At 48.1% G+C, this 21,374-nt stretch overlaps 1 protein-coding gene across 1 annotated transcript in view; it reads left to right on the forward strand.

Annotated features, from left to right (window-relative positions):
* Nucleotides 1-21,374, forward strand: part of tnc (tenectin) — a 192,435-nt gene that overhangs the window by 86,423 nt on the left and 84,638 nt on the right. The gene's annotated exons all lie outside the window — the stretch shown is intronic.

The following is a 21,374-nucleotide window of genomic DNA, read 5'->3' on the forward strand; positions in this document are numbered from 1 at the left end:
GATCCCTGGGGTGAAGTGTAAGTGACCTCGGGGGTGAAGTGGAAGTGATCCCTGGGGGTGAAGTGGAAGTGAACAGTGGGGGTGAAGTGTAAGTGACCTCGGGGGTGGAATGGAAGTGATCCCTGGGGGTGAAATGGAAGTGATCCCTGGGGGTGAAGTGTAAGTGATCACGGGGGTGAAGTGGAAGTGATCCCTGGGGTGAAGTGGAAGTGACCCCGGGGGTGAAGTGGAAGTGATCCCTGGGGGTGAAGTGGAAGTGACCCTGGGGTGAAGTGGAAGTGATCCCTGGGGGTGAAGTGGAAGTGACCCCGGGGGTGTAGTGGAAGTGATCCCTGGGGGTGAAATGGAAGTGACCTCGGGGGTGAAGTGGAAGTGATCACGGGGGTGAAGTGGAAGTGAACCCGGGGGTGAAGTGGAAGTGATCCCTGGGGGAGAAGTGGAAGTGACCCCGGGGGTGAAGTGGAAGTGACCCCGGGGGTGAAGTGGAAGTGATCCCTGGGGTGAAGTGGAAGTGACCCCGGGGGTGAAGTGGAAGTGATCCCTGGGGTGAAGTGGAAGTGATCCCTGGGGTGAAGTGTAAGTGACCTCGGGGGTGAAGTGGAAGTGATCCTTGGGGGTGAAGTGGAAGTGATCCCTGGGAGTGAAGTGTAAGTGACCTCGGGGGTGAAGTGGAAGTGATCCCTGGGGGTGAAGTGGAAGTGATCCCTTGGGGTGAAGTGGAAGTGATCCCTGGGGATGAAGTGGAAGTGATCCCTGGGGGTGAAGTGGAAGTGACCCCGGGGGTGAAGTGGAAGTGATCCCTGGGGTGGAGTGGAAGTGACCCTTGGGGTGAAGTGGAAGTGATCCCTGGGGGTGAAGTGGAAGTGACCCTGGGGGTGAAGTGGAAGTAATCCCTGGGGGTGAAGTGGAAGTGACCCCGGGGGTGAAGTGTAAGTGACCCCGGGGGTGAAGTGTAAGTGACCCCGGGGGTGAAGTGGAAGTGACCCCGGGGGTGAAGTGGAAGTGACCCCGGGGGTGAAGTGGAAGTGACCCCGGGGGTGAAGTGGAAGTGACCCTGGGGGAGGAACAGGAAGATAATTGTGAGAGTGGGACCTCGTCAAGGACTTAATAATGTCTTGGGGCGAGTGAAACATCTTTAAATATAAAGTTTAATTTGTGCATCGTTGGTTCTTATTCTGAGTTACCATACTGAACTTCACCAGTGTGTGGGGTAAATGTATCTTAATGGTGGTGGTGATAGTTGGTGGTGATAGTTGGTGGTGATAGTTGGTGGTGATAGTTGGTGGTGATAGTTGGTGGTGATAGTTGGTGGTGATAGTTGGTGGTGATAGTTGGTGGTGATAGTTGGTGGTGATACTTGGTGGTGATACTTGGTGGTGATAGTTGGTGGTGATAGTTGGTGGTGATAGTTGGTGGTGATAGTTGGTGGTGATACTTGGTGGTGATAGTTGGTGGTGATAGTTGGTGGTGATAGTTGGTGGTGATACTTGGTGGTGATGGTGGTGATAGTTGGTGGTGATAGTTGGTGGTGATAGTTGGTGGTGATAGGTGGTGGTGATAGTTGGTGGTGATAGTTGGTGGTGATAGGTGGTGGTGATGGTTGGTGGTGATGGTTGGTGGTGATGGTGGTGATAGTTGGTGGTGATAGTTGGTGGTGATGGTTGGTGGTGATGGTTGGTGGTGATGGTGGTGATAGTTGGTGGTGATAGTTGGTGGTGATAGTTGGTGGTGATAGGTGGTGGTGATAGTTGGTGGTGATAGTTGGTGGTGATAGTTGGTGGTGATAGTTGGTGGTGATAGTTGGTGGTGATAGTTGGTGGTGATGGTTGGTGGTGATGGTTGGTGGTGATGGTGGAGATAGTTGGTGGTGATAGTTGGTGGTGATAGTTGGTGGTGATAGTTGGTGGTGATGGTGGTGATAGTTGGTGGTGATAGTTGGTGGTGATAGTTGGTGGTGATAGGTGGTGGTGATAGTTGGTGGTGATAGTTGGTGGTGATAGTTGGTGGTGATAGGTGGTGGTGATAGGTGGTGGTGATAGTTGGTGGTGATAGTTGGTGGTGATAGTTGGTGGTGATAGTTGGTGGTGATAGTTGGTGGTGATAGTTGGTGGTGATAGTTGGTGGTGATAGTTGGTGGTGATAGTTGGTGGTGATAGTTGGTGGTGATAGTTGGTGGTGATAGTTGGTGGTGATAGGTGGTGGTGATAGTTGGTGGTGATAGTTGGTGGTGATAGTTGGTGGTGATAGTTGGTGGTGATAGTTGGTGGTGATAGTTGGTGGTGATAGTTGGTGGTGATAGTTGGTGATGATAGTTGGTGGTGATAGTTGGTGGTGATAGTTGGAGGTGATAGTTGGTGGTGATAGTTGGTGGTGATAGTTGGTGGTGATAGTTGGTGATGATAGTTGGTGGTGATAGTTGGTGGTGATAGTTGGAGGTGATAGTTGGTGGTGATAGTTGGTGGTGATAGTTGGTGATGATAGTTGGTGGTGATAGTTGGTGGTGATAGTTGGTGGTGATAGTTGATGATAGTTGGTGGTGATAGTTGGTGGTGATAGTTGGTGGTGATAGGTAGTGGTGATAGTTGGTGGTGATAGGTGGTGGTGATAGTTGGTGGTGATAGTTGGTGGTGATAGGTGGTGGTGATAGCTTCGGTGGTTGTGGTGATAGTTCCGGTGTTTGTGGTGATAGTTACGGTGGTTGTGGTGATAGTTTCTGTGGTTGTGGTGATAGTTACGGTTGTTGTGGTGATAGTTACGGTGGTTGTGATGATAGTTACGGTGGTTGTGGTGATAGTTACGGTGGTTGTGGTGATAGTTACGGTGGTTGTGGTGATAGTTACGGTGGTTGTGGTGATAGTTACGGTGGTTGTGGTGATAGTTACGGTGGTTGTGGTGATAGTTTCGATGGTTGTGGTGATAGTTACGGTGGTTGTCGTGATAGTTACGGTGGTTGTGGTGATAGTTACGGTGGTTGTGGTGATAGTTTCGATGGTTGTGGTGATAGTTACGGTGGTTGTGATAGTTTCGGTGGTTGTGGTGATAGTTTCGATGGTTGTGGTGATAGTTTCGATGGTTGTGGTGATAGTTACGGTGGTTGTGGTGATAGTTTCGATGGTTGTGGTGATAGTTACGGTGGTTGTGATAGTTTCGGTGGTTGTGGTGATAGTTACGGTGGTTGTGGTGATAGTTACGGTGGTTGTGGTGATAGTTACGGTGGTTGTGGTGATAGTTACGGTGGTTGTGGTGATAGTTACGGTGGTTGTGGTGATAGTTACGGTGGTTGTGGTGATAGTTACGGTGGTTGTGGTGATAGTTACGGTGGTTGTGGTGATAGTTACGGTGGTTGTGGTGATAGTTACGGTGGTTGTGGTGATAGTTTCGATGGTTGTGGTGATAGTTACGGTGGTTGTGGTGATAGTTACGGTGGTTGTGGTGATAGTTACGGTGGTTGTGATGATAGTTACGGTGGTTGTGGTGATAGTTTCGATGGTTGTGGTGATAGTTACGGTGGTTGTGGTGATAGTTACGGTGGTTGTGGTGATAGTTACGGTGGTTGTGGTGATAGTTACGGTGGTTGTGGTGATAGTTACGGTGGTTGTGGTGATAGTTACGGTGGTTGTGGTGATAGTTACGGTGGTTGTGGTGATAGTTACGGTGGTTGTGGTGATAGTTACGGTGGTTGTGGTGATAGTTACGGTGGTTGTGGTGATAGTTACGGTGGTTGTGGTGATAGTTTCGATGGTTGTGGTGATAGTTACGGTGGTTGTGGTGATAGTTACGGTGGTTGTGGTGATAGTTTCGATGGTTGTGGTGATAGTTACGGTGGTTGTGGTGATAGTTACGGTGGTTGTGGTGATAGTAACAACCAGACTTTCGTACTTACAGGTTTCAGAAATGAGTCTCACTGTAAACCATAACCAGGAGTCACGAGGAAGTTATAAAGAATGGTGACATTTCTCTCAACTTTCAAGAAGACAAAATAAAAGAGAGAGAGAGAGAGAGAGATGATCACAATCTTTCCTATACAATCAGATGTTCCTTTTTCCTGACTTTTTCTTCACCATCACTCCAACACACAGGAGATACACACACACACACACACACACACACACACACACACACACACACACACACACACACACACACACACACACACACACAGGAGCTCGGACTCGACCCCCGCAACCTCAACTAGGTGAGTACTAGGTGAGTACACACTCTCTCTCAGTGTGTGTGTGTGTGTGTGTGTACTCACAACTAGGTGAGTACACACACACACACACCCACACACACACACTGAGAGTACTGGGAATTTACTTCTTAAGATGGGCGTCCTCGGCTGCTTCGTTTTTTTACGCAATAGTCGGAGTCTTGTTGTCTTGCAACTAAACGACTGAGAAACTCCAAACTCTTGCGTTTCTTAACCTCTCACACAATGGACTTGCAAGTTATCTCAGGGAATCGAACACTTCCGTTCCTCTTCCTCTCATTCCTTGCCCTTAAAAGGCATCCATAATGTTTCAACACCCCGCGTTCCTCATCTCCCATCTCTTACACTCACAAACACTACCGAAGGTTACAACTCACCATTGCTGGGTTGAGCACTGGGAAGGGGGGAAGAATTCTGCGTAAACTGATCAAAATCAAGTTTTGGAGGCGTCATTGTGGTTAAATCTACCATGAAACAATGCGGAAAAAATGAAAAAGATGATTTTATTTCTCCTTATTTTCGTTTCATCTGCTTGAATCTGGTATAAGACTGCGACATTGAACTCCGGAGTTCTTTTTTTTTTTGGTATATACAAAAATGAAGAAAATAAAAAGACGACGGGGAAAAAGGTGCGTGAGAAAGTAGTATTAAGGTTTCCAGCTGGTCATCAGAGGTACGTGGTAACTAACGGCAGACTGAGTTCCTGGGTAAACATGACCCAGGCAAGTGAATCATTCCAGTCACTCAGACAAATCTGTGTTCGAAACCCATTGTTTGAGAGAGAGAGAGAGAGGGGGGGGGCGGGAGAGAGAGAGGACGGGGAGAGAGAGAGGACGGGGGGAGAGAGAGAGGACGGGGGGAGAGAGAGAGGACGGGGGGAGAGAGAGAGAGGACGGGGGGAGAGAGAGAGGACGGGGGGAGAGAGAGAGGGGGGCGGGGGGGGGACGGGAGAGAGAGAGGACGGGGAGAGAGAGAGGACGGGGGGGGAGAGAGAGAGGACGGGGGGAGAGAGAGAGGACGGGGAGAGAGAGAGAGGAAAGTGGGGAGGGAATACGACAGACGAACATAATGTTATATTACACAAAAGGTATTTACTTCATCTTGAAGAATCCGTTCCCTTTCCATTTTCACTCTCGCATCTTCCTCTTTTTATTTCTTCTTCTGCTCCTTCCCCTCATCTTCCTTATTAACCTCCTCCCCCTCGTAAACCTCCTCCCCCTCGTAAACCTCCTCCCCCTCGTAAACCTCCTCCCCCTCGTAAACCTCCTCCTCCTCCTCCACGTAAACCTCCTCCTTCTTGCAAACTTTCTCCTCTTCCTCCTCCTGACTGGGGGTAATATTGACATAGACACTGTACTCAGGTTCTCACACTTCTTCTCACCTCACGTGGGTCAGTGTCCTCACACGCTCCCTGCGAGATGACTACCTCCACCGTACACTCTGTAAAATATATCCCCTGACCAGGTGAGAGATAATGACCTATTCATTTACCAGGTGAGAGATACTGACTTTTACCCTCACCAGGTGAGAGATTCTGACTCGTGTATCTCACCATCTCTGGAAGATACTTGATATAAAAAATTATTACCATCTCAAAGATATTAACATCCAAATATTGGAGATTTTAGAGATGATTATCCACTTATGAAACCTTCTGAGAGAGACTGACACCGTAACGTCATCTGAGAGACTGATACCCCTAACATCATCTGTGAGAGACTGACCCCCCTAACATAATTTGAGAGAGGTACAGACCCCCTAACATCATCTGTAAGAGACTGACCCCCCTAACATCATCTGTGAGAGACTGACTCCCCTAACATCATCTGTAAGAGACTGACCCCCCTAACATCATCTGTGAGAGATTGACCCCCCTAACATCATCTGTGAGAGACTGACCCCCTTAACATCATCTGTGAGAGACTGACCCCCCTAACATCATCTGTGAGAGACTGACCCCCCTAACATCATCTGTGAGAGACTGACCCCCTTAACATCATCTGTGAGAGACTGACCCCCCTAACATCATCTGTGAGAGACTGACCCCCCTAACATCATCTGTAAGAGACTGACCCCCCTAACATCATCTGTAAGAGACTGACCCCCCTAACATCATCTGTGAGAGACTGACCCCCTTAACATCATCTGTGAGAGACTGACTCCCCTAACATCATCTGTAAGAGACTGACCCCCCTAACATCATCTGTGAGAGACTGACCCCCTTAACATCATCTGTGAGAGACTGACCCCCCTAACATCATCTGTGAGAGACTGACCCCCTTAACATCATCTGTGAGAGACTGACCCCCCTAACATCATCTGTGAGAGACTGACCCCCCTAACATCATCTGTAAGAGACTGACCCCCCTAACATCATCTGTAAGAGACTGACCCCCCTAACATCATCTGTGAGAGACTGACCCCCTTAACATCATCTGTGAGAGACTGACCCCCCTAACATCATCTGTGAGAGACTGACCCCCCTAACATCATCTGTGAGAGACTGACCCCCTAACATCATCTGTGAGAGACTGACCCCCCTAACATCATCTGTGAGAGACTGACCCTCCTAACATCATCTGTGAGAGACTGACCCCCCTAACATCATCTATGAGAGACTGACCCCCCAAACATCATCTGTGAGAGACTAACCCCCTAACATCATCTGTGAGAGACTGACCCCCCTAACATCATCTGTGAGAGACTGACCCCCTAACATCATCTGTAAGAGACTGACCCCCCTAACATCATCTGTGAGAGACTGACCCCCCTAACATCATCTGTGAGAGACTGACCCCCCTAACATCATCTGTGAGAGACTGACCCCCTAACATCATCTGTGAGAGACTGACCCCCTAACATCATCTGTGAGAGACTGACCCCCTAACATCATCTGTGAGAGACTGATCCCCCTAACATCATCTGTGAGAGACTGACCCCTTAACATCATCTGTGAGAGACTGACCCCCTAACATCATCTGTGAGAGACTGACCCCCTAACATCATCTGTGAGAGACTGACCCCCCTAACATCATCTGTGAGAGACTGACCCCCCTAACATCATCTGTGAGAGACTGACCCCCCTAACATCATCTGTGAGAGACTGACCCCTCTAACACCATCTGTGAGAGACTGACCCCCCTAACATCATCTGTGAGAGACTGACCCCCCTAACATCATCTGTGAGAGACTGACCCCCCTAACATCATCTGTGAGAGACTGACCCCTCTAACACCATCTGTGAGAGACTGACCCCCTAACATCATCTGTGAGAGACTGACCCCCCTAACATCATCTGTGAGAGACTGACCCCCCTAACATCATCTGTAAGAGACTGACCCCCTAACATCATCTGTAAGAGAATGACCCCCCTAACATCATCTGTAAGAGACTGAACCCCCTAACATCATCTGTAAGAGACTGACCCCCCTAACATCATCTGTAAGAGACTGACCCCCTAACATCATCTGTAAGAGAATGACCCCCCTAACATCATCTGTAAGAGACTGACCCACCTAACATCATCTGTAAGAGACTGACCCCCTAACATCATCTGTGAGAGACTGACCCCCCTAACATCATCTGTGAGAGACTGACCCCCCTAACATCATCTGTGAGAGACTGACCCCCCTAACATCATCTGTGAGAGACTGACCCCCCTAACATCATCTGTGAGAGACTGACCCCCCTAACATAATCTGAGAGAGGTACAGACCCCCTAACATCCTCTGAGACAGACAAACCCCACTACTTGTTACAAAATTAAAACATCATCATCTTGCACTCCTCTCTGGCCGCCTCGACCACCACCACTTTCTCCGAAATTCGCTTTTTATGTAACTTTTTTTTCTGGTCGTGGTGCTGCTGCCCTTCCATGACTGCCAATATGTTCATTCCTGTGAGTGGCCTCTACTGTTTCTGTTGTCTCTGTTGTGTTTGCTGCTTCAGTCTTGTTATGACTCCAACACTTGATCACTGCATTAAACAAGATAAAGAGAGAACTCATAAATTGAGGTACATCCGCGTTTGTGTACGAACCTGACAACAATATATCTCCCCCCGAGGTGTTTGTGGACGAACCTGACAATATATCTTCCCCCGAGGTGTTTGTGGACGAACCTGACAACAATATATCTTCCCCCGAGGTGTTTGTGGACGAACCTGACAACAATATATCTTCCCCCGAGGTGTTTGTGGACGAACCTGACAACAATATATCTTCCCCCGAGGTGTTTGTGGACGAACCTGACAACAATATATCTTCCCCCGAGGTGTTTGTGGACGAACCTGACAACAATATATCTTCCCCCGAGGTGTTTGTGGACGAACCTGACAACAATATATCTCCCCCCGAGGTGTTTGTGGACGAACCTGACAACAATATATCTCCCCCCGAGGTGTTTGTGGACGAACCTGACAACAAGATATATTTCCCCGAAGACATGTCGCTGCTTCATGAGTAAAAGAGGGTTGTTGTCTTGTCGTCTGAAAAATGGGGAGGGGTTGGAGCTTTTGATCACTGGACTGAAGCCTTTCTCTGGCTTACAGGTCCACTTCGTAATAAACACCACTTCATAAGATAATATTTGAACACATCAAAGACTCAAAGGAAGAACTTGCACTGTAAACATGACCACAGGTGTAAAGATTTGACCGGTTTGATGTACACCAGGGCCGTATATTGTGGGTGTGCTACGTGAGCACCGCACACCCGCCAAAAATGGTAAATTCATCATAAATATTAAGTTCACTCAATATTATAATCATGGATCATAATGGAAAACTAATTTTTCTGTCCCCTGTTATAATATATTGTGACAGCTGTTCTGAAATAGCAGTGCGCACCCCACAGCTAGTTGTATCATGCACAGCGCACACACTGTGACAATAACCCACCATACGCTCCTGATATACACACTATCAACACTACAAAATGTGTAGGTCATTAAGAGCAGGGAATGGTGGAGGCATGAACTTTCGTCCAGGGGGTACTGGAGTTAGACGGTAATAAATTTATTCCAGGATCTGAGATTTGATAACTCACTCTGCTGGCTGGGGGAGTTGGGTATCGTGGAGGGAGGCGAGGTAGGGGTAGTGGCCGCCTGCATACAACCCTGGTTCTTCAAGATAATAGTCTCTGAGTTCTGTGGCATCTTAATGATCGGGCCGCGGAGCCCAGGACACATGCAAGAAAACACTGAGTGACTTTTTCGTCCATGTCGACTCCTCACGCAAAAGACGATTCCGAGTATTACCAAGGAATGCTGAACGCCCTAACGAAACCCAGATGTCCTCATTGATAGCGTCTCTTACACCACAACAACAGAACCCGCACGACATTTTTGTGTAAGAACCTCCAGTAGCAGAGCGTGATTACCCACGGTGTGAATGACCCCAGTACAAGAGGTACAGACGCCAGTATACACAATTCATTATCATTCGTGGTCTAACTCATATTCAGAGTACAGGAGACAGGCAACACCAACACACCTTCATGTGTTAGTACTGATGAATCTGGCCAGCAACACTAAGACTGAAAGAAACACATAATTACGATAAAAACACTAAACACAATACCAGAGTACAATAATGACACTAAACACACTAAACACAATACCAGAGTACAATAATGACACTAAACACAATGACCAAACACAACATAAGTATACCTTAAGCCAATTCCAGGGTATACACAAACCAGGGATAATACAGTGTGAATTACAGTAATATTGTTAAATACATCAAAAATTTTGTTTCTTTCTCGCCAGTTCCATCTCTTAATCTGTCTACCTCCGTTCATCCTGGTCCTCCTCCTCCCCCGCCATCTTGTGAGTGAGCGGGGCTCAATGTCAAGTTCAACGGCAAGGTCGTGGTTGCCTGCCAGTTGCTGCTGTTGCATCTGTTACTGTTTCAGTTGTTCCGGTTGCATCTGTTGCTCCTGTTCCTGCTGTTGTTATTACTACTGTTCCGATGAAAGACCTCTTAGATTTTACCCTTTGGGGAAATTTTCTTGGTGAGTGCCATTCCTGCTGCCAGTGAAGACACCATTGTAAAGACTGTGCTTGTTGCAATATTCAGGTGTCACTCTCCTTCCATATTATTATAAGTTGTCTTTGTCGTAACAGTTGTTGCCGTAACATTTGCTGTCGTAACAGAAGGTTGCAACGTCGGCGAGATGCCGCCACAAAGGCGTTCCTTTGATCCCCAAATCCAATGAAACTAGAAGTATTTTCTAATTAATTGGATTCTGGAATGTTTCCTGATCCTCAGCCTTGTTTACACCATGGAGGGAAGGGGGTGGTGGGCAGTAGCAGGGCTGGTGGGGCGGGGCGGGGGTGTTAGGGTGGTGACCAACAATTATAGGTTTAGACTGATAATGATGCTTACTGGAGAGAAAGGAGAGAGAGAGAGAGAGAGAGAGAGAGAGAGAGAGAGAGAGAGAGGCCGCTGGCCCTGCCAGAGGTGAGGTAGAATGGTAGTGTTGGTGTAAGAGGGTAGGGTTGGTGGTGAGAAGGGGCGAGGGGTGGTGTGTTAAGTATGGGGATCTGGGGTTTGTTGGGGAATTGATGGTTTGTGTGGGGGTATCCGGATTGACTGCTTGTGAGTGGTCGAGGGCTTATGTTTTAGGGTGGAGATTTGTGTGGGGATCTGTGGTGATTTGTGGGAGTCGAGGCGTGTGTGTGCGAACAATCACTTATCTGTATTAGTCTGGGTTGTGCTACAGTTACTGGGCCCGACATTAACACCAGCGAGGCAGTGGGCAAAACCACCCACTAGTACAGACTTCGTCACTTCCTCCACCTTTACTGGGTTCATCTTATTCATCTTATGATGAATTAGACATATGTGCAAGACTTGGGTATCTCTCCTGACAGTGGCTTCATCTGTCCTATACAAAGAAGAATGGTGAAGATCAGAAGGAATTTGAGGTAATCAGTCCAGCAACCAGGAGGCCTGGTCTGGGACCGGGCCGCGGCGGCGATAACCTCCGGAAGCGACTCTTATTTGTCTAGCAGCTGTGCAACCACCACCACAACCACAGTCACCAACCACAACCACCACTCACTGCAATTACAGTCACAACCACTAACCACCAGCCACCACTCACCACAACTACAACTACCATCACAACTCCCCACTCACCATAACTACAACCAGCACCACCATGAGGATGCGTGAGAGCGTGGAAGAAGTCAACAGAGTAAGGAACAATGGAGTGATGACCTCGGGCGTCTTCAAAGATGTTTAGTAACCGTGTTGTCGGCTCCTCTTTTATCCTCCCCTCTCTCTGTGTCCCTCTCAGTATCCTTTACACTGTTTTATCCTCCTCAATATTATCTTTCTATATCCCCACGCTCTTTTATTTATCCTCACTCGCTTTTTCTCTTATCTCAGTAATCTTAGTACTCGTAACAACCACGTTTCGTGTTTCAGTATTTATGAACATGTAAATCAGGATTAAATGTTCAGTTTTGGTTGACAGTGTAAAATTATTTGAACTGTGTAAAAAGACACAAATCTAATTCTAGAGAATCACTGAATAGTGGAATTATTTATTATAAATGCTTGGTACAAATCCTGACTCCTACGTACTGAGTTACAGTTCCTGACTCCTACGTTCCTGACTCCTGACACTTCCATACTTAAGTGTCACTGGTAATAGCGGATGTGTGTGCTTGTATGACATTTGCCAACGCGGAAGCCACACAGTGTCACATTAATCAGGAAACTCACAAAGACATTTCACCTCAGGCTCTGTACGGTGTTCATACCACCACCACCACCACTACTACCACCCCTACCACTCCGACATGAACAAACTGCCCACAACCCAACTCTCCATTTCACAGAGCGCCTGGAGGCTCTGGAAAGCCGGGCGCCGCTTACAAAAATCCATTATCTCTCATTACATTCACTCATCATACCTTCTTTTAATCATCCTCCGAGCTCTGTTAGATCACGCTAAGCCCTTGGCATCGCTTTATCATTTCTTTGTAGTGAATTAGAGAGAGTATAACGAAGTTAGCCGATTAAGCGGAGGAAGCTCTTTCTTTTAGGCAAGGTCATCTACCTTTCGGAGTGGCGCGGGGGACGTTAAGTGCGACCTTCCCGTTAATGTCATTTATAAAGAGCAGCCTTCTTGACCTGGCTCCGACACAATCAGTGCCTTCCCCAGCACCTCTTGTGGACTAGTGTGTCTGTGTTATCTCTGATTTAACGCCGTTAGCGTACCCGTCTGCGTACTTGTTATCGGTGGTTCTGAACACCACACAAACGCCTACCCGGCCATCATTCCTTCACACCATGCCGACTCCCTTCCAGTCCTCTTCAATCACATTATCAAAACTTACTTATTTTTGAGTTAGATAAGTCTCTCTCTCTCTCTCTCTCTCTCTCTCTCTCTCTCTCTCTCTCTCTCTCTCTCTCTCTCTCTCTCTCTCTCTCTCTCTCTCTCTCTCTCTCTCTCTTTCTCCCTCTCTTTCTGCGGATGCTGCGAATTACAAATCCAGCAAAATCATGACTCGACTCTGCGAGATATAGCTGCGTATTGATGGAAGCAGACGAAAACTATACACTTTATAGTTTTTGGTAAATAAGAACTATAACGATACCGCTAATGATGAAGGTAGATATAGACAGTTCGGTATTCCTGCAGACAGAGATGAATAATGGCTTACAGATTCTGAGATAAAAGAGATGTGGATACAGACAGAAATAGCTGAATTTAAATGCAGGGACGCCTACCGTATTGGCTCAGAGCGCTTCCGTGAACATTTGGAACCATTCTGTATACCTTACCAAGAGTTATTACCGAGTTTAGAGAGCCTTGATGGCTTTTTTAGTGATTATCTTCGATGCTCAGACTGTAGGTTTTACGTGGCTCTTCAAGCTGCCTCCATTCTTATCTCCAAGAGTATGTTGACGACAGCCTGCTATGCTTTGCCAATATTGTTTATACGGCTCCTCGGGCTGTCACAACCCTTAACCACAGCAACAACATTATGTTGGTAACTGCGTCTGGTGGTGCAGTTGTAGGGTTTACACGGCTCTTCGAGTTGTCTCAACCCTTAACCCCCAATAACAACATTGTGTAGTACCTTCACAGAGGCAGCTTCCGCCCCCCCAGGACTTGGACATCCGCATTTAGTCTTCGAAATGCACTTTATATTCTCCCGCGTTTTGACCTCGTGACACTGTATATATTCCCAGTTCTGTGACTTGAAAACACGTGAAATTTTCCCTAGACACGGTAGGTTTCCTCTACCGTTTTTATGGATTTGCGAGACCTTAAATTTTCCCAGTGACGTGAGCTCAAAGCTTTGTATATATCTTTTTGCTTATTTTCCCTATCTCTTTTTTTTTCTTTTTTTTTTTTAGGTTTCAGTACGGTAGGCAGCGTGAGCAGGGGCGTGGCCTAACACACACACACACACACACACACACACACACACACACACACACACACACACACACACACACACACACACACACACACACACACACACTGTATTCCTTAGTGTGAGAAAAACGACACACAGGAAACCTCGAGGCGACTCGTAAACAATTGATGCTGCTGTTTAGGTTTCTGCTGCTGCTGTTGCTACCGTTGCTTGTTTCTTTTTATGTTGCTGCTGTTGCTGTTGCTGCTGTTGCTGCTGTTGAGGGTTTTGTTGTTCCTCCTCCTCCTCTTCCCGACTCCGTTACAGAAGGATGCTTTTCTATTATTCAGTGATTTGGTCTAGTTGGTCTGAGACCTTGCTGGTCGGAGGCCTAGCTGGTCTTGTCCAGCTGGTCTGTCTCAGATGGTCTGAGGTCGAGCCATAAGTGCAGTTTCTGGCAAGGGTCAATGTCTGAGACTTCCTGTCCGTTCTTCAAGTGTGACGGAGGTGGTAGTGGTAGTGGTGGTAGTGGTGGTGGTAGTAGTGGTAGAGGTGGTGGGGGTGGTAGTGGTGGTGTGGTAGAGGTGGTGGTGGTAGTGGTGGTGGTGGTAATGGCGGTGTTAGTGGTAGTGGTGGTACTGGTGGTGGTAGTGGTAGAAGTGGTAGAGGTGGTGGTAGTGGTGGTGTGGTAGAGGTGGTGGTGGTAATGGTGGTGTTAGTGGTAGTGTGGTGATGGTGGTGGTAGTTGTGGCGGTACTGGTGGTGTGGTGGTGATAGCGGTGGTGTGGTAGTCGTGGTGGTGGTAGTGGTGGTGGTTGTGGTGGTAGTGGTGGTAGTGGTAGCGTGATGGTTGTGGTGGTGGTGGTGTGGTAGTAGTGATGGTGGTGGTGAGTGTGGTGGTGGTGAGGGTGGTGATGGTGTGGTGGTCGTGGTGGTGGTAGTGGTGGTAGTGGTGGTGGTAGTGGTGGTGGTAGTGGAGGTGAGGTGGTTGTGGTGGTGGTGAGGGTGGTGGTGGTAATGGTGGTGGTGGTGAGAGTGGTGGTAATGGTGGTGGTGGTGGTGGTGGTGAGGGTGATGGTGGTAATGGTGGTGGTGGTGGTGAGAGTGATGGTGGTAATGGGGGTGGTGGTGGTGAGGGTGGTGGTGGTAATGGTGGTGGTGGTGGTGAGGGTGGTGGTGGTGAGGGTGGTGATGGTGAGGGTGGTGGTGGTGGTGAGGGTGGTGGTGGTGAGGGTGGTGGTGGTAATGGTGGTGGTGGTGGTGAGGGTGGTGGTGGTGAGGGTGGTGGTGAGGGTGGTGGTGGTGAGGGTGGTGGTGGTGAGGGTGGTGGTGGTGAGGGTGGTGGTGGTGAGGGTGGTGGTGGTGGTGGTGAGGGTGGTGGTGGTGAGGGTGGTGGTGGTGAGGGTGGTGGTGTGGTTGGTGGTGGTGAGGGTGGTGGTGGTGATGGTGGTGGTGGTGGTGGTGAGGGTGGTGGTGGTGAGGGTGGTGGTGGTGAGGGTGGTGGTGGTGAGGGTGGTGGTGGTGATGGTGGTGGTGGTGGTGGTGAGGGTGGTGGTGGTGAGGGTGGTGGTGGTAATGGTGGGGGTGGTGGTGGTGAGGGTGGTGGTGGTGGTGAGAGTGATGGTGGTAATGGGGGTGGTGGTGGTGAGGGTGGTGGTGGTAATGGTGGTGGTGGTGGTGAGGGTGGTGCTGGTGATGGTGGTGCTGGTGATGGTGGTGCTGGTGATGGTGGTGCTGGTGATGGTGGTGGTGATGGTGTTGGTGATGATGGGGTGGTTTGGGTGGTGGTGGTGAGGGTGGTGGTGGTGAGGGTGGTGGTGGTGAGGGTGGTGGTGGTGAGGGTGGTGGTGGTGAGGGTGGTGGTGGTGGTGGTGATGGTGGTGGTGTTGATGGTGGTGGTGGTGAGGGTGGTGGTGGTGATGGTGGTGGTGGTGATGGTGGTGGTGATGGTGGTGGTGATGGTGGTGAGGGTGGTGGTGGTGAGGGTGGTGGTGGTGAGGGTGGTGGTGGTGAGGGTGGTGGTGGTGGTGGTGAGGGTGGTGGTGGTGAGGGTGGTGGTGGTGAGGGTGGTGGTGGAACGCTTGTGGAACAAAAATAGTTTTCAAGTTGACGCAGGAATAGATCCTGTAAGGTAGATAGAGATAGATAGCTAGCTAGATAGATAGATAGAGAGAGAGAGAGAGAGAGAGAGAGAGAGAGAGAGAGAGAGAGAGAGAGAGAGAGAGAGAGAGAGAGAGAGAGGGAGAAAGATTTATCCGGCCAGGAAGCGGTAAACACTTGCGGTAACTCTTAGACACGGATCTCTGACGCCAAAATACGACACTGAAGTTTGCGTTGAACATTCCATTACTTGCCACCACCCGTCACGCCTCTCATACATAATGCCACTAATGGGAGACCTCTCCTTCCCTTTGCTTATCCCTTCCTTTCCCGCATCTTTCCCCACTTCTCTGTACCTATGTCTCATTTGCCATTAGTCTCTTCCCATCTCCCCCTCTCCTACCTATTCTCTTTTATATCTTCTACCTATTCCCCTCCCTCCATCCCCCCTTTTTTTTACACAGGGTTTGACAAGGTTAAAGATCCCTAGTTTTATTGACAAGCTATTTACAGGTTAAGCATTCCTAACTTTATTGACAAGTTAAGAGCTGTTACCTACATCAGCTCATTTGAAAACATTTTTTTTATCCCTACCTATCACTCCCTCTACCTATTCCTATATTCGTCTTTGCTTTGCTTTCTTTCCTGTTTCCCATCTATATCCTTCTCTTTCCTTCACCTGTTACTTTCGTTCCTTGTAATTTATTAAGTCATACAATCAGTACCCAAGATTCATCGGCTCAAACAGTCAATGTCAAATATTCACTTGTTGAATCAGTGTTGAGTGGGAAGATGGATACAGGGGCTCTTCTGTCTTACTATTTATTAAGGGGAGGCTCTATGTCACAGAGTTGTGACATCTCTTGATGGCTGGGGGAAGAGAGAGAGAGAGAGAGAGAGAGAGAGAGAGAGAGAGAGAGAGAGAGAGAGAGATGGAGAATGTGATTAGAGGATCACAAAGAGATCAGCATCTTCACCGGGCAAAGCAGCAATAGCAGATAAAAATTATTAGAGAAACATGTAGGAGAGAGAGAGAGAGAGAGTAAATTAAAGAGAAAACGATACATAGAAATAGAAAAAAGAGCGAAAAATCCTTCTGTAAGAGAACAAAGAAAATGATGAGAAGAGAAGAGAAGAGAGCTGTGTAAGGGAAAAGACAAGAATAACAGAAGAAAAGCACAAAGAGGAGGACAGTGAGAGAAGAATGAAACAGAGAGAGAGGTGACAGGCTAGTGCCTCCTGAAGCTACAGAGGACAGAAGATGGATGATAGAGGATAGAAAGGAGGACAGGCACAAGTGTACCTCCTCTCCTGCGATTACCAGAATCCCCCCCCACCAGGACGTTGGTCCCCAACCATGTAACTCTACTCATGTAGGAGGAGACGTGAAGGGGAGTGTGTTGACCCCTGGCATCCCGTCTCAACATCTACAATATGACCATCTTTTGATCACTCTTTACCCTCGTATTCAGTTATTTATGTTTCTGCATCCTGTTCTTTTTTTCTCCACCCTTTAACAGCTTGCCATCTATTACACATATTTGCAGCATCTGCCACATCTCTCCTATCCATCCTTTCGTATGCCTCTTTTTTTTCCTCCAAATCCCATATCTAAATACTGTTTGTATGTTTCAACGTCAACACTTGGTCACTCGCGTGGGCAGTGACCTCTGGAAGCGACTACTGGTAACTTAACCAGTATCCTCGTCATATTTTCATTCACCTATTTTTTTTAAATAACAATTTCGTCATATTCACCGTATATTAAAATTGTAGCACTCTTATCCGCTCTCCTCTTGTACAAAGGAAATTTGCATGTTCTCTGTTAATTTTTAGATACTTTCAACCATTCAATAGCTACATGCTCACCTACTTTCGGCATCTCATTCTTAATTCCATCTATCCCTGCTGCCTATACCATGTTCATACTGCTTACTGCCTCACCCATATGATTCAGTAGCGCGAAAAACAAACTGTAGTCTGATGAAATTATGTCCGACATGACATGACTACGAGACCAAGATGGTTGAGAAGTAGGACGTTCCCAGCCACTCAGCAGGAGCGCTGTGAGGAGCAGTTATAATACAGGAAGATGCTTCGGTCATCGTTACAGTACCGGAGCCACGATTATATGAAAGCGGCCCGCTAGAGGAGGGAAAGTCGACCTTCTGAGTCGTAACTACCGAGCTTAGCCAAGGCAATGTGACGTACGCAAGGACATGTTAATTCCTACTTGTGTTATAGTGATGATGTAGGTCTTGTAGTGGCGAGGATGATTTAATCTACTTCTATATGTACCTGTGATTGTGCCAATACCTGTCCATGTACCTAGTTACATACCTAGTATGTACTCACATCCGGGTAGTGTATGTACTCACATCTAGGCAGTGTATGTACTCACATCCAGGCAGTGTATGTACTCACATCCGGGCAGTGTATGTACTCACATCCGGGCAGTGTATGTACTCATCCGGGCAGTGTATGTACCTACACTCGACCACATATTTTCCCTAAACTTCCCAGTCACCGGTAAAGCGTGTATTGCAACAGAGATATAGAAGAACTGACCAACACACACGTAGTCTTTGAGGCTATCACTTCGTGTAACTTACCAACAGCTTAGACAAATACACGAGTGAGAGTGGTTGTGCATGACCAAGACCCACCTAGCATAGACCAGTAGGACCTGCCTTACTTAGGCTAGTATGACCTGCCTTGTTTGGACCAGTATGACCTGCCTTGCTTGGACCAGTAGAACCTGCCTTGCTTGGACTAGTAGGATCTGCTTTGCTTGGGTCAGTATGACCTGCCTTGCTTGGACCAGTATGACCTGCCTTGCTTGGACCAGTATGACCTGCCTTGCTTGGGCCAGTAGGACCTGCCTTGTTTGGACCAGTATGACCTGCCTTGCTTGGACCAGTATGGCCTGCCTTGCTTGGGCCAGTAGGACCTGCCTTGTTTGGACCAGTAGAACCTGCCTTGCTTGGACCAGTAGGATCTGCTTTGCTTGGGCCAGTAGGACCTGCCTTGTTTGGACCAGTATGACCTGCCTTGCTTGGGCCAGTAGGACCTGCCTTGCTTGGGCCAGTATGGCCTGCCTTGCTTAGACCAGTATGATCTGCCTTGCTTGGACCAGTAAGACCTGCCTTACGTAGGCCAGTATGACCTGCCTTGTTTGGACCAGTATGACCTGCCTTGCTTGGACCAGTATGGCCTGCCTTGCTTGGGCCAGTATGACCTGCCTTGCTTGGGCCAGTATGACCTGCCTTGCTTGGACCAGTATGACCTGCCTTGCTTAGACCAGTATGATCTGCCTTGCTTGGACCAGTATGACCTACGTTGCTTGGACCAATATGACCTGCCTTGCTTGGGCCAGTATGACCTGCCTTGCTTGGGCCGGTATGACCTGCCTTGCTTGGACCAGTATGACCTGCCTTGCTTAGACCAGTATGATCTGCCTTGCTTGGACCAGTAGGACCTGCCTTGCTTGGGCCAGTATGACCTGCCTTGCTTGGGCCAGTATGACCTGCCTTGCTTAGACCAGTATGATCTGCCTTGCTTGGACCAGTATGACCTGCCTTGCTTAGACCAGTATGATCTGCCTTGCTTGGACCAGTATGACCTACGTTGCTTGGACCAATATGACCTGCCTTGCTTGGACCAGTATGACCTACGTTGCTTGGACCAATATGACCTGCCTTGCTTGGGCCAGTAGGTCTACGGAAGTGTCCCTCCCTTCGTATGTAGTTTGCACTAAATATGTGGTTATTGTTGGCATAGAGCGCTGATTTTTTTTATCAAGCCACAACTTTATTCTCTAAAGTGAAGATTCCATATAGATGTTTCCCGCAGCCGCTGCCCCGCAGCCGCTGCCCCGCAGCCGCTGCCCCGCAGCCGCTGCCCCGCAGCCGCTGCCCCGCAGCCGCTGCCCCGCAGCCGCTGCCCCGCAGCCGCTGCCCCGCAGCCGCTGCCCCGCAGCCGCTGCCCCGCGGCCGCTGCCACACCGGACTTCCCGGGAAGGAAACACTGAGGGTGTATGTGTTGAGTTTCAGTGTTGTGAGTTTCACATGTGACGAAAACCTCGAGGAAGTGGTACTTGTATTGAAGGTCACACTCGTTCTTATATCTAGGGGGTGAAGGGTGTCCTGTGGGTGATGGGGAGGAGGGGTAAGTGTATGTGGGGGGTGGTAAATGGGAGGGGAGGTTGTTGCATTGTGAGAAAGGTAAATACTGAGACTGACCTACCACTTACTCCACACCTCCTCCTCCTCCTCCTCCTCTTCTTCTTCTTCTTCTTCTTCTTCTTCTTCTTCTTCTTCTTCTTCTTCTTCTTCTTCTTCTTCTTCTTCTTCTTCTTCTTCTTCTTCATGACCCTTGTATTTGCATACTATTTCCTGTCACTCGTCAGGGTGAAAGACCCGTCATCTCACTACTCATACTGTTACCTTCTTTATCCATGTTTTTATTCTGCTCCATTTTTAGTGGTCTGTTCTTTAATATCTTTTCTCTGTAACTCTTTCTTTCTTCTCGTTCTACTTCCTGCTTGGTTTGTTTTCTCTTTCGTTTTTCACTTTCCTTTAAACATCTTTGCTTTCATTTTGGCGTCTTATCGTTTGTCTTCTTCCTCCGCATCTCCTCTCCTCTTTAATCACTCGTTTCTACTGTTTCTTTTCTTCCTCGGTGTCTCCTTCCCTCCATTGTTTTATCCAATTTTGTTTATCTTCATGAATTATTTTTACGAGTTTTCCTTCTTCCTACATTCATCAGTGTACTCTCTCCACCTCCTTCGTTGTTGTTCACGTTTGCTTAGATCATGACACACACACACACACACACACACACACACACACACACACACACACACACACACACACACACACACACACACACACACACACACACACTCACACACATACTAAAACACACACACACACACGCACACACACACCCCCGCAACCTCAACTAGGTGAGTACACACACACACGCGCATATACTACAGACCTAGTGTCTGATCGACATGTGCCTAGGACAAAATGGTAACTAACACACACACACACACATACACACACACACACAAACACACACACACACACACACACACACACACACACACACACACACACACACACACACACACACACACACACACACACACACACACACACTGGAGGACAGGAGGGTCAGGGGAGACATGATAACGACATATAAAATACTGCGTGGAATAGACAAGGTGGACAAAGACAGGATGTTCCAGGGAGAGGACACAGAAACAAGAGGCCACAATTGGAAGTTGAAGACACAAATGAGTCAGAGAGATAGTAGGAAGTATTTCTTCAGTCATAGAGTTGTAAGGCAGTGGAATAGCCTAGAAAATGACGTAGTGGAGGCAGGAACCATACACAGTTTTAAGACGAGGTTTGATAAAGCTCATGGAGCGGGGAGAGAGAGGGCCTAGTAGCAACCGGTGAAGAGGCGGGGCCAGGAGCTAGGACTCGACCCCTGCAACCACAAATAGGTGAGTACAAATAGGTGAGTACACACACACACACATACACACACACACACACACACACACACATAAATGATAGCTCTTTTTACCCTTTCGTCTAAATTTCCTGTCAATTTACGGCTGATAACACTGAACAAATTATGTCTTTAAAGGGGTTGTGGTGGCTGCTTTTGTA

The sequence above is a fragment of the Cherax quadricarinatus genome, chromosome 48, assembly GCF_038502225.1.
Source record: "Cherax quadricarinatus isolate ZL_2023a chromosome 48, ASM3850222v1, whole genome shotgun sequence".
NCBI classification, from domain to species: domain Eukaryota; kingdom Metazoa; phylum Arthropoda; class Malacostraca; order Decapoda; family Parastacidae; genus Cherax; species Cherax quadricarinatus.